The sequence below is a fragment of the Seriola aureovittata genome, chromosome 9, assembly GCF_021018895.1.
Source record: "Seriola aureovittata isolate HTS-2021-v1 ecotype China chromosome 9, ASM2101889v1, whole genome shotgun sequence".
Classification (NCBI taxonomy): Eukaryota; Metazoa; Chordata; class Actinopteri; order Carangiformes; family Carangidae; genus Seriola; species Seriola aureovittata.
In genome coordinates, this window is record NC_079372.1 from 13,360,785 (window position 1) to 13,374,164 (window position 13,380).

A 13,380-nucleotide genomic window follows, 5' to 3' on the forward strand; every position below is an offset into this window, starting at 1 on the left:
ACGTTATGCAGGGCAGCCTTCAACATTAAGCTGCTGTCTGCTTCAAACTGTCATTTGTCTATATAGAGAGGGAACTTTTCTCTGTATATGTTCATTTTTATTACGCTGCTGATGATGTTGCAATTGATGTGCAAAGGATGAAATTAATGTTGCCTATTGACAGCACTATTCCACAAATGATGATAAATGTCCGGGCCGCGCTGAATAAAGATCACCAAGCAAGGGAAACAACGCAACAAAACACAAAATGAGGCATCGATGTGTTTATGATCTCAACGGAAATTACATTATAAATATGCACTATGATATCAGTTGTTAGATGCTTTGCAAAGCAGAGAACAGTTTGTTGATATGTAATCAACATTTTACAGAACAAAGGAAACAGGAAATGCTGTTTTGCAGCGACTAAATTTAGATGTTATAATGATTTGTTTATTCTCGAGTGGGTGGGTATGTGCAGAGTATAGAAAAAATTATCACATGACAAACTCCTCCAAGACTAGACAATAAAAAGTAAACAAAATGAATCAGGTACACTATGACAATGAAATGAAAATATTTGAAACTTCTCAGGTTAACAATAGTCTAGATTATTTTCACATGAATAGGTATTTCTAACTAAAATGGTTGTAGAAATACCTTTTGCACAGCAATCAATCCCACCACAACAATCTAATTATAGTATGAATTTAACTGGAACAGCAAGTCAGGCACAAGAGACCTCAATGCAAATTCACAGTTTTATTTACCAAACTTAAATGTCCAAGGGAAACAAACCACTTTAACTTGTGTATGACTCCATTTAACAGGAGAAGAAAAAAGGAAATATTAATGCAGCTCTTTTTAGCCTCCAATAAAACTGAGGTCCAAAGCAGAAATTGAGCCTTATCTGTGCACACTGAGGATACCGAGCTCACCGACACAAACAGTCAAAAGAGGAGAGATTCTTTTTCTTGTCTCGCCTCGCAGAGAACACAAAAAGGGAGCGAAGAACATACATAGCATCATGCTTCAGTGAAGGGTGACACTAAAATTTGTTACAGATAGTGTTTTCAATAGACAACATATTTTCTCTCTCTTTTGCTAGAGGGATACCATGTCAGGGCACAGGTACAGTAACAAGACAAGAGTGAAACTAATGCATCCTAAGACAGTAATTCACAACTAATGATACATAGATGTGCGACAGTTGGGAGGTGTCCTGTGAGGAGACACGTGACTGGGCCTTCACATATGTTGTGGCCTATTTCCAGCACTGTGGTGTTTTTTTTGTTTTTTTTTCTTAGACTAAAAACACATGTTGGATATCACAACTCTGCGCTCTCATCCACAATGTTACTATGCAAAATACCACATGCAATTTGCTGTACTGAACCTGGTCCTAATGTACATGCATGCTCTGGCCCTGGATGGAGGTTCATGTTTTTTTTTTCATCCTATATTGGTATTAAAACCTGTTCTGTAAGCAGACATTTTCAATTTGTAGATGCAAAATATTGCAATGCTGATCTTTTGATGACTTGCATCTAATTTGGAATTAGCATATCCCAGTGAAGTGTACTGTAATTTGTCTTTGATGATTGGTTCGTCTGTAATAGATGGGGGATTGCCTGAGCTCCCCACTGCCCTGTCTCTCTCTCCCTCTCCTTCCCTCTGCTGGAGAGGCACACAGAATCTTTGAAATGTGCTTTGACCATCAGAGCAGTGAGAAAGCACTAATATTTTACTGACCTGAAATGAAAGGGATTAGGTGCAAAAACCTTCTGCAAAAGGCTATCTCGATTTACAGGTGATGTTTTGTTTGTTTTCTTTTTTTCATCCTTTAAAAAGAGGAGACTTGGATATAATCAAAAGACATATTCCAAAGCGTAAAGCTTTGGGCTTTGAAGCTTTTCAAATGTTTTGTTGGAAGAGGCGAGACGCTGGAGCAGCATGTCTGTATTCAGAGCATCTATGAATCCCTGTCATCAGCCTCCTTCCATCTCCCTTCCCCTCACTTTTGCAAAATCTGGCTTTTACCACAGATACAAATGCTAGATAATGAATGAGTAGAAGAAAGTGACTAGAGAAATAGGACTGTTTCAATTTCACAGCCAAGAGCTGCATAGATTGCTTTTGTTTTATTGTGGGTATAGGTGGCACTAGAACTTTGCAATTATTTGCACAATTAGTTGTAATTATGGTATACGCATTTATCTTGTGTGTCCAAGAAGTGTGCATTCCACAGGGGAGAATAGAAAGAATTAATATAGATTGTTTTCTCCAGAAAGTGCTGCCTGTTTGGTTGACGGCAATTAGCAGCTAATACCTGTGAGATCTCTTGTCTGCTCAAACCCGTGCTGTTTTCTGTTCCACAATGATCAGACAATTAATGATGGGTGGAAAACACTGGCAGGACTATGGTTTACGCTAGGCACTGTCACAGTGGTAGGCTATACCGTACAGCAGTTGTTGTTGTTTTCTGGTTGAGTGTTCCCCTGCCTTTGTGACACATAGATTATGATGAGGTTACATTTGCTCTGCATGCTTTATCTTAGGTAGTGGAACTAATCACACACAGATGCAGAAGCTTCCGAAGTGTCTCCCCAACCCTTGGGCTTTTTTCTGTATTTCACTGCACTACAGAAGAATCTCAAAATGAATTTATTTGAGAGTTTGTGCATGAGCTCCTTGAAGTGCGAGACACTAATAAAACTCAGGATTGTTTTGAAAGGTACTTTCCTTCTTGTTCCAGTGCTAATATGTTGCCTTAGGGTCTCATGTGTACTGACTATTGTCTTACATCTAATACTGTTTGGATTTCATGCTCCGGCAGGGTCTGGCAACATGTTTCTTCTTTGTAAAACCATTTATGTTGTGTCCTTCTCGCTGATAAATGTGACATCTGGCTCCTTAGACCCTCCTCAGTGGATCTTTAGGTTTAGGTTTTAACAGCTGAAAAGTAAAGTTTCTTGGTCTTCAATTAAAAAATGAGTCATCAGCCCATTTTACTCAAGAAGTGATAGTGTTTTAGTGGGTGTTTTATTGGGCTCCATTGTAAAATTTCTGTGTTCTGTGTTATTACATCTTTTACATGCTGGTATTTAACTAGGCATGGACAATATATTCCTTTCAAAATGCCAGGACCTAGATCGTCTTTGTATCCTCTAGTGAAACACATAGGCTGCAAGTGGAGATGCAGTGTCAGTGACCTTGTGGTCACTGGAAGCACACAGATCATATGAACATTGTTGTGAGAGTAAAACAGTAGAAAAACTTTTAGAGACTAAAGAGTTTTGTTCAAGCTCGATATGGTGGAAAACTCTGGGGCAGCATATTTGAATAATATTTGAGAGAATACTTTTTATTTGGTGTATTTCTTATCCACTTCACACAAACAATATCAAATAAATAAATATGAAGCATTTTATGCATAACAAAAATGTGCAGACTTAAATAGATGAATACTTTCTGCTTTGACTGCATAGCCATTTTTTGTAGTTTTTCTTTATTTGGAAAAGAGTAATGCCTTTGTTGTCTTTGGTGTGCTGGAGCCTCACAGACTGTTTTCTATGCTACTATAGGATTCTTTTTTGTATTGTCTTTTTAGTTTTTGGTTTTGTTTTTTTGGGGGGGGGGTTGAACAAAAGAAAATCAAACACTCTCTTTGTCGTACTAGTATCTACACTGTGCGTAAGCATGGGAGTAGGGGGCGGGCTTGAAACATAAAGCATGAGTGATGTGTTAGCTTTGCATTGGTGTCTTGCTTAGTCTACCTAATTTTGCTGAGAGGTTTTGAAATGAGCAAACACTTAATTTATGGTCTGGACGCTGTTATGGGATGATAAAAAGATGCCTTCTATTGTTTTAAAGGGCTGGAATAAGCGTGTCTCTGATTCACTGAACCCTGGAATAGCCCACTACCACCACTTAAGGAAACTGAGCTTCTCTGGTTTGTGCACTGCTGTGAATCAGTGCTTACTACAGCATTGTGTCACATTAATATTTGAGTGCTACATATTGTCAAGTAGATGTAGGATTTAAACAGCACTTACAGTGAAGTGTACTTACATCAATTCCTTGTTTATTTCTTCCAGAGACATCCATGCAGACGCCATTATGGTTTCCGTGTTTATATTGAACTTGACCTCTGACCCCTGACCTCCTGCATAAGCTTGGTAATCATTTCATTTTTTATTTGGTGCATTATAATTGATTTTATCCTTTTGCCATGTATCATAATCATTGCCATTATCTATCACAACTGTAATTGTTTCTGTTTTTAACATTGTAACTGTTGCATTCTGTTTATTTATTTGTGTCTTTTTTTATTTTTATTTCACACTCATCTCTCTCTGTGCTGTTACTTCCCCTGTCCTTGAGCCATTAGCTTAACACAAACAAATTGTCATTGTTTGCTGACATCTTTAATTTCTTTGTTATATTCTCTCATTTCTTTTCATTATCTTTATATGATAAACCATCCAAATATGTTTTCATTGATTTATTTTTTTTTCTATCTATTACCAAGGATTGCAACTCCCTGTTTCATACAATGTGTGCTGCAGTAAGTCTCTGTCGCCATCTCTCTCTAACTTTCTCTTTTTCTCGTGTGTGTGGGTGGAGGTAATGTTTGAAAGTGACAACACAAGGAAACTAAAGACAGAAGCAGAAAAAAAATGGCACAGCATTGTATTGCAGTATCACATCCCTTGTGTGCATTATGCTATTATTTCCTGAAATATCAACCGAACACCCACCCGGCAGACAGTATGAACAGAAATGCATCATCCTTTTTTTGCCGGATTTATTCCAAAAAAACAAGTCCTGGTAGACGGTAGGCATTCAGCAGCAGCAATAGGCCAGTGAGCCCCTGGAGTGGCAGGGCCAGGGCTAGACGTTAGGAGAGCTGGCAGCAGGAGGGAGAAGGGAGTCACAAGGTTGCAACCCAGAGCAGTAGACTTGCTTGTCTCAGCAGAGTAAACATCACCCCTCGTCTGCACACAGTAATGACTAACAGAGGAGGACGTGCACAGAAACACTATCAGGACTACTGCCTTGTCCTGCCAGATCCCACACATGCCATTCCTATCATCTCCCCGCCTTTGCATTCCTAAAACCAAGCGGAGAGCGACCACCCCGTGCAATGCTGTGGGCAAAGGTATTATTAAAGGTGCTGCAAGTCTTCTCACCTCTGCCCTTGTTTGTTTAAGGTAACATGGTTAAGCTGTGAGGGTCACCTGCCTTATCCAAAGACAAGATGGATAAGGGGAGTGCTTTGCTGCTGTACTCACTGGGGTTTATTTTTGATGAGATAAAACTGCATATACCACACACTGACCATTGTGCAAACTGACTTATCAGACTCCAATCAGCAGCAGTGGAAATGCAGCACAACAACAGGAAATTATGAGTGATTGGGAGCATCTTGAGATCTGACCCCCAGTTGTTTGACTGATTTTCTTTTAATTGGTTGTCGTCTTCCACTTGACACCATCAAAAGCTTCACGCTGGAGGTGAGGCAGATGAAATAGTTCTATAATACCATGAGTACGATAAGACACAGCACCGTAGAAACATTTTAAAACGCGATTGCAATCACAAAATAGTCACCAGATTATTGTCCTAATGTTAATGAAGAAATGTGAAGATACAGATGTAATTGCCTCATGTGTTTGCTACCAATGTTTTTGATGCTCTTTTGTTTACATTTGCCGTGTGTTTACACCTTTTAGTCGTAAATGTTTGGCATTTGTGAAACAAAACAGAATGACAAAGAGCAGTTAAAATGTCATAAATCAATTTATGGGCTTGAGTGTATGGTTATATCTTTATTTATCTTCACCAGTGCTCATAATACATTCATCACCTCTTTTAGTGGTGTGGTGCAAGTGTACTCTATCAGAACCATCTGTTGTGCCAATATTTATTTCAGCTTCAGTTGTATTGTGCCAAAAGGCAAATTCCTTTTAGAATGCACACAAACATAAGGTACAATTGTGTGACAAATGTGTGTCTCAGTCCCCAAACGCTGCATAACAAATTTGGCTTTGCTAAAGTAAAAATTCAAAAAGGTCTGTTAATTTAACTTTTTTTTCCCACATTATGCTAATTAGTAAAAGAATCCATCACAGTGGACTTTAATGGTCCAAGAGGCTTTTTTGTAGAGCAAATAATAATGATGATAATAATAATGATAACAAAAAACCTGAGCAAAAATTGGGTTAGAACCCAAATAAAGCATAATAAAATACATAAAACACAACATCAAAATGCTAAAACCACCCTGTTAAAGAATTTGTTCCTGTTTCATTATTAAAACAGCAGATGAGCTGCCCAGTCATAGATACATGCAACAAACTAATAACAAGAGGCAAATCCTCCTTAGGATTTAAGTTCACTGCTGTGATCTGCTTCAAATTCATATGACAACAATTCAGTTGTTAGTAAAGCATGAACTAAAGGCTGAAAGCTCCACCCTCAGTAACATCCATCTAAGGTGCCTCCAATTAAGAACTGTCTTTGCAGCCCTGCACATAGTGGAATGTACAAACACGGACAAATTTCACTTGAGTTGAGTTTTATTTAACCAGCAGATTTTCACTGCAGAAACATTTGTTATATTCTGCTTAACAAAAGCATCTTGTGCCTTTTTTTATATTGAGGGCAGAGTTGTGCTTGGAGTGGAGCATTTGTTTAGTGGAGACATTTAAGGGGGCCTTAAAATGTGTCTAAGAGAATTATTGTAATCGAAAAACAAGAGGGGCAGAAGTCCATTTGCCTGTTGTTTGCAGCTCAAGGGCATATCAAAGTAAAATCTTCTATGAGAATGAAGGTGTGTGTTAAGCTTGCCACCCATGAGCCCTGGATTCATCATCCAGGCATATGAAAGGAAGCTACTGGAAAAGGTTGAGGACATAGTTGTAATACAAAGAGAGACATGGCCCTGAAATTTGCATGGTAAGGAGAAGCTGATGCTCCCTGAGACTGGGTGAAGACAAGTGTTTGCTATGCCTGGTGATGTGCGAGACAGAGCGAGCAGAAGATTATTGTTAGCATACTGAGAAAAGATCATGAATTCCAATGATTCCCCAAAGCGCAGGCAGGAGATTTCCTGAGACTATGCCTTTACCCCCTCTATCCATGTGTGTCACTACAGAGTGCTGTCAGCACAGATGATTTTAGGTCGAGGGGAGTTGATGGTGTCCCCCTGTGCACTGATTCAACATCTGATAATAAGGAAGAAATGCTATTTCAGTTAAAACCACAAGCTATATTTGAGGAAGAAAATAGCAGACAGCCAAGCCTGGCACTCTGTGCAACAAGCTAAAGATAAAAAAAAAAACAAAAAAAAAACAGATGACGGTGAAAAATTCATCCTTTAGAGCCTGTTTAATATGTGTTAAGGCGTAGCTTGTGAGACCTCTCAGCTCCAGTAATTTCAGCACATCAAAGACATGCCTCCTCCCCAAGCTGGTGTAGTCTTAAGAAGGGCTCATCATATCCAATCACACATTCACCCAAGGATCTTGTGAAGAATACCTCCAACCCTGTAATTTTGTTCATTAAAACCAGACTAACATGGCTTGGTCAACACCACAACGAAGCGCTTGTGCTGTGATGGCGACTGCAGCTGGTAGTCCTTGTTCCTTGTTGACCTGTTTTGTTAACTCCACTGCTGTATTTCACTGCCTGATTAGATGTCACTCAATTAAAAGCACATTTCTGCGGGGAGAGCGGCCTCCCTAGTTGCCATGGATGCCGTGCGAAAGGTAGCAGAGCTGCGTAATGTGTGTCCCAGAGCACCATAATGAAATATCCACACTGTTACAGCAGAAATACACAGACAACCCAAACTTTCACACCCAATCAATGAGAGCTGTGTGGCTGACTTTTTTTTTTTTTTTAACATTGAAAAATTAAAAAGGATGTGCCTTGTAAGTCACAGAGGACTCACCCATTTTATAGTCAGCTATGAGAAGCACTAGGATTAATAGACCTCTCCTAATATGCCTCGCATTGGTGGTCCCTGAACACCCTGATCAGGTAAGGCCCAGCGAAGCAAAGATCATTTATAAGTGGTTCATTATTTTACCTTCAGATTCCTCTGTCTGGCATTGATTTAATAAACACTGATGTATCTCCTTGTAGAAGAGAAGTGCCATTTTTCATTTCCCAGATTTGCTATCTTTGTTATCACAGTTATCTGTCGAGCTCTGGCATTTCAGTGGTAATACGCTCCCAATCTCGGCTGCGTACGGGAAGCAGCGCGGGAAAAGAGTGCAATTCTTCCATGGCAGATATTCCTTTTAATGTTTACTGAAAGATTCTTTAAAAGAAAATATTGTCTTTTATCTCTGTGACTCGGTGCCTGCGCGTCCAGACATGACTTTGTAAATGAACAGTTTGTTTAATAAAGTTCTGCCGAAGTGCTCTGATTATCCATGAAAGGATTCAACAACGTGTGACATCAACAGTGAGGTACAATAATTAATGATCTATCAGTGTTTTCTGATGATTAATGTATTTGTTTTTGCTGTTTGATGGACCCGTAAACTGTGTGAAATAGACAATGAGCTTTGCCATCTTGTATTCCCTGTGGGGAACAGAGGCAACAGCACTGAGGCTCACACTAAAAAGCACTGAGAAGTGATGAAAAGAAAAGGAAAAAACTGTCTCTTTATTATTAAGGTTAACTGCCAGTAAAGGCTCATGCTCCTGCCCTATCGTTTTTGTAACTGAGAAGCTTGTTGAGCGTGTATTTTTCTGCTCTGAGGATTCTCCTGTGAAGTGTTAAAAGCAGTTTGTGGTCAGATTAGGTGTGTATGGCTGGCACATCAAATCAAGATGAAAATGAAATGGAATGATCAATTTGCCCTGCATTAATCCCTCTTCTCCAGCTGCATCCTATCGATTTTCTTGTTCAGCTTCCCTGATAACAAGAATCATTTAAAGGTCACATTTTGATGTCTGTCAAAAAGAAAACATTCTTAATGCATTGTGAGTGGCCTTTGAGGCTTACGTTTGTCAGAAAGCACAGACTGTATCTTGGCACCTCAGACAGATTATATAGAAAACAGGGCTAAATGGCCGAAGATGCAGTGGCTAGAAGTTTGCAAGGCAGACACCGCTGTTACTGAACTATTAAAATTCTTTAGAAAGATAATTTTTAGAAATAACCCCCCTCTCTTGCAACGATATGAGTTTCCCTTTAAGGTAATAATTATGATGTATACCAAAATTATTTCCATCCAAGCATACATTTTTAATTTATCAGAGGACTGCAGACTTTGCAAAAACTCACTGGTGATGCATTTGCTTAAAATAGCTTGGTGCATGCTATCCTGATGGACATACAAAAATATTGCTAATGAGATTGCCAGGCCTATGTTGAGCTGCGCCTTCGCTCACAAGATGCCGATATTCAGCAGTACTCGTATCTCAGGCGCCGAGGATAGATAGATGTTTTTAAGCCTTTTTTTTCTTTCTACTCTGAATGTCAGTGTTAGGCCACAGCGCTAGATGCTACACATATGCTACTGTATGGATACAATAGCTGTGCAGAGATCAGCAGCTCCCCTGGTTTTCACAAACATCCAGCGCTGACCTTTACTTGCTCCAGCTCCAGGATATAGAGCCGTGCATCATGGGCCACTGCCTTAGGCACTTAGGATTCTGGGAGAGAGATGTCTTCAGGGAGACTCTGATCAAACGAAAAGCATGCACTGTTATCAAAGCATCTGCACTTCTGTTTGTACAGTTTTGTATAAAAGCCAACAATTATAGTCTATGTTATTTCACATTATCTTTCTTAAGTATCTTTGTCAGTGGCCAATAAAAGTTAAACATATTGGATCAGAAAAAGAAATATTTTTATGATATGCTTAGAATGTTTTGAACGCTACATTATGTCTATTCAGTCTTTTAAATGAGCAAAACCTATGTCTGCCATTTTTTAAGAGTGGCTTGTGGCCTGTGCGTGACCAACAAATTGAGCAGTTTTTAATAACTAGACACTATCACAAACTGTAGGAGAGGTTTGGGTAGAATGAGAACATAATACATATTAGGAGGTTGTAGAGGAATATATTATACTCAGCAGGTGGAATTGGTGCAAGCTTCAGTAATGGCCAATCAAATCAGGTTCTCGCACCCTCCATTAAAATCAGCAGACAGTTTAATGGGCAGGGAGGAGCGTCCAGGCTAGCTCCTCTGGGGAGAAACAGCCCTCCTCTGGAGGTGCACACTCTCGAGAGCGAAACGCAAATATGAATATGACAGAACCCTTAAACATGCTTTCAAGGGCAGACTCTCACTTTTTATATCCATTTACATGTAAATACCTGCTGTTGCAAATGACTTAATGTTACTTTAGAAGATAGTGATGTGTACAAATAGTTGAATAAAATACTGTATTTATTGAACTGTTTTTTGAAGAAGCAAAGCACACTTGAATTGATTTCACTGTTTAAGAAAAGGAAACATGAAAAAGATGTGTAGAGAAGCACAGGAGGTTGTGTATTTATTTTTTTAAATTCTGGTTTTGGTTCAGAAGATTTAACATTGATTATCAGTTATTGACTTGATTTATTGATTAATTAGTACTGTCCAAAGTCAAAAGATATCCAGATTGCAAAGGTGCAAAGGTCCAGCAGCAATTTCTCACAATGGAGAAGCTGTAACCGGATCATTTTTTTCTAGCATTTTGCTGGAAAAGATTACTTAAATGATCAATTGATTATTGAAATAGCTGACTATTATTTTTTCCCAGGTAATTAATCCATTAATTGACAGATTGCTCTACCTCTAAATTAACTGAGTAAAGCACAGTGCTTGACCTGTACATCACTTCCCTTATCACATTAAAAGTTATATTTTGATGAGTTTTAAATCTATACTAAATGAAAATGGTAAAAAAATCAAAGTGAGAGATCACAGCATACATGAAAGGTTTTACATGATACTAGGGCGGTCTATACGTGCGCACCTGCACCATGGAAATCCCTGTCTGCACTTACGCTTGTGATAAGACCTGGTAAAAAAACAAAAACAAACAGGCACAGTTTCATGCCAAAACAGCTCTGATGTGATGAGGAAGAGAAAAGATGCTCCTTCTCTGCGAGAAAGAAAATCATTTATTTTCTCACAGTTTAAGGAAAAACCAGCAGTATAATGGAGGTTTATGAATACTTGATAAGTGCCCCTCGTTTAGTTGTGTGTGTTTTTGCTCTGCTACCTGTCTGAGCCCATACGTTTTTTTTTTTTTTGTAGTGGGGCCCCATATAGAGGGTGAAGAGCGCTGACTGAGTTTAGGAGAAGAGGAGCAGCGAGCCCTTCCACTCACTGTGCCTGGGTCAATATAAAACCTCATTACTGGGGTGTCATAGAAAATTTGTGCACTTTCTGCTCCATCTAGCAGCAATTTTGCTGGATAAGCACTGCTCTCGTTTGGCCCGTTTTAAGCATTTTCACTAAAGAAAGGCTTGCAAACAGGAAGCCATTGCTTCCCCACAGGGGCCCTGGCAGCCCAAATCCCCCCAGCGCTGCCTCTGCTCTTATATTCGTGCCGTTGTGTTTGTGTGTATGTGTACATGCCTATGTGCATGCATACTGTAGACCATCATCTTATCACTCTTTATCATCTGTAGTTGATAGTACAAGCTACATCTGCCACAGCTTACACAGCTTATAAAGTAAAAAGTGTGTGCACCACATTCCAATCTTGAGTCGTTTCTTTTGTCTTTATATGTGGAAAGTTTTCAGACATACATATCCCTAGTTTGACAAAAGTCGTCTTCTAGTAAGCCACCTTTAAGCTTGTTATTAAGATATAAATCATATGCTAACTCAACAGGTTCATTTTTCCCCATCATTTTTTTCTGTCCTTTTCCAGTTGAAATATACGTTTTATCTCCTGCCTGATGTCAAAACAACATCTCAGACAACATGTTCTGTCCATTGGGTGGCTGATGCGGACACCGGCAAACTATTCACATGTAGTTAGAATGTCCTTTTTTTTCTCATCTGTGCAAAATTGAATTTTATGAAAGCAAACTGAATGACATGTTTATAAAAATGGATGTCTGCCTTCTGGACGAGCTGCTCAGCCAGTGCCACGTTGGCCCCATCGCTTCATGGTGGAGCCTTGTAATTTCAGAGAGAAGGGACAGGAAAAGAATCAAAGGGAAATGAAAAAGGATAGAAATGCCGTTTGGCCATCCTGTAAAGTGTTTTTTTTTTTCTTTTTTTTTTTTGTGCAGCGGCAGAGACAGTGGCTGAACAGAATGTACACAACAGAGATCCTGAATAAAACATGATCAGATAAAAGCCAAACATGCAGAAAATACCGGAAAGGTCAGAAAGAACCCTGGCCATAATTATGGATGGAGAATTTGCCAGGAATGCACTAATTAAACCACAGACAAATCTCCAGTCTCGACCTCCCCCTTGTCCCTGCAACTCCGCCATAAGCCGGCATATTAATCATTGGGGAGAGAAGCGAAGACTTGGCGGGCCAGTGCTGCTGTGCTAACAGAGTGCACTGTAAAACACACACACATGCACGCACACACATCAGGCACATTATGACTAAGAACGAATGAGAGGCAGGGCAGGAGGGAGATCCAGATTGGATCAAGGTGTAAAAAGTTGGATTGAGCTGAAGGCTGAGTAGCTTCCTGCTGGAATTAGGACTGGTACCAATCAGCGTCTCTAATTGAAGTGGAGTGGGGGGGCCTTTTTGAACACTTGGCATTCTTGGCTCAGAGTAAAGGAAACAAGACATCAGAGGTGCGCTGTGTTTTTGTGAGTATCTTAAGCAGCACCACACAGGTTAAAGTTAGGGCTGGCTCATACTGTTTCCCACCTGCAGAGTGCCCTGTTAGTGCGTGTGTGTGTACATCTGTCTGTGTGCAGGACTGACTATATCATGCTGTTCACCTCCAGTGGCGTGTCTGTAGGTGTCTTTCTTGTTAGCACCGGATGGCTGGTGATGATCTGAGTGATCCCCTCTCGACTTTGAGTTTACAGACGTGTACCACATCCTGCCTGTGGGGAGCAAAAGAAGAACAGCAACATTTCATTTACCTACTAGATTACTACATTGCACAAGCTGCATTTACAGTTGTTATATGACTTGACTTAACACCATGTTATTTTATTACTTGTGTGGCAAAGCTGCATCTGTACAGGCACATGATATGTTTGCTTCTGTCTCTGGCTCTACTGCTCCTTGCAGTCTGGTATCAGGGAGAACGTTTTACAGTTCCCCAGGATCCAGATGGCTAACTGTACACGACCTCCAGCACTGAATGATAAATGGCAAAAAAAAAGCGCATTTCATCCATTGCCAAGCTTACCTCTCGGCTGCACACTGAAATTCCTGCTGAAAGTGTGGTGAAA

The 13,380-nt window shown here is 39.8% G+C and overlaps 1 protein-coding gene across 10 annotated transcripts in view; it reads left to right on the top strand.

Moving 5' to 3' along the window:
• The window catches only part of camta1a (calmodulin binding transcription activator 1a), a 284,590-nt gene that overhangs the window by 44,640 nt on the left and 226,570 nt on the right, over window positions 1–13,380 (top strand). The window contains exon 1 of one of the 10 annotated variants that reach the window (XM_056383867.1): window positions 4,086–4,157. The exons of the other annotated variants lie outside the window; for them this stretch is intronic. The gene's annotated coding sequence lies outside the window, so the exon portion shown is untranslated. Of the gene's footprint in view, window positions 1–4,085; window positions 4,158–13,380 lie in introns of those variants that run through there. 10 annotated transcript variants of the gene reach the window in all.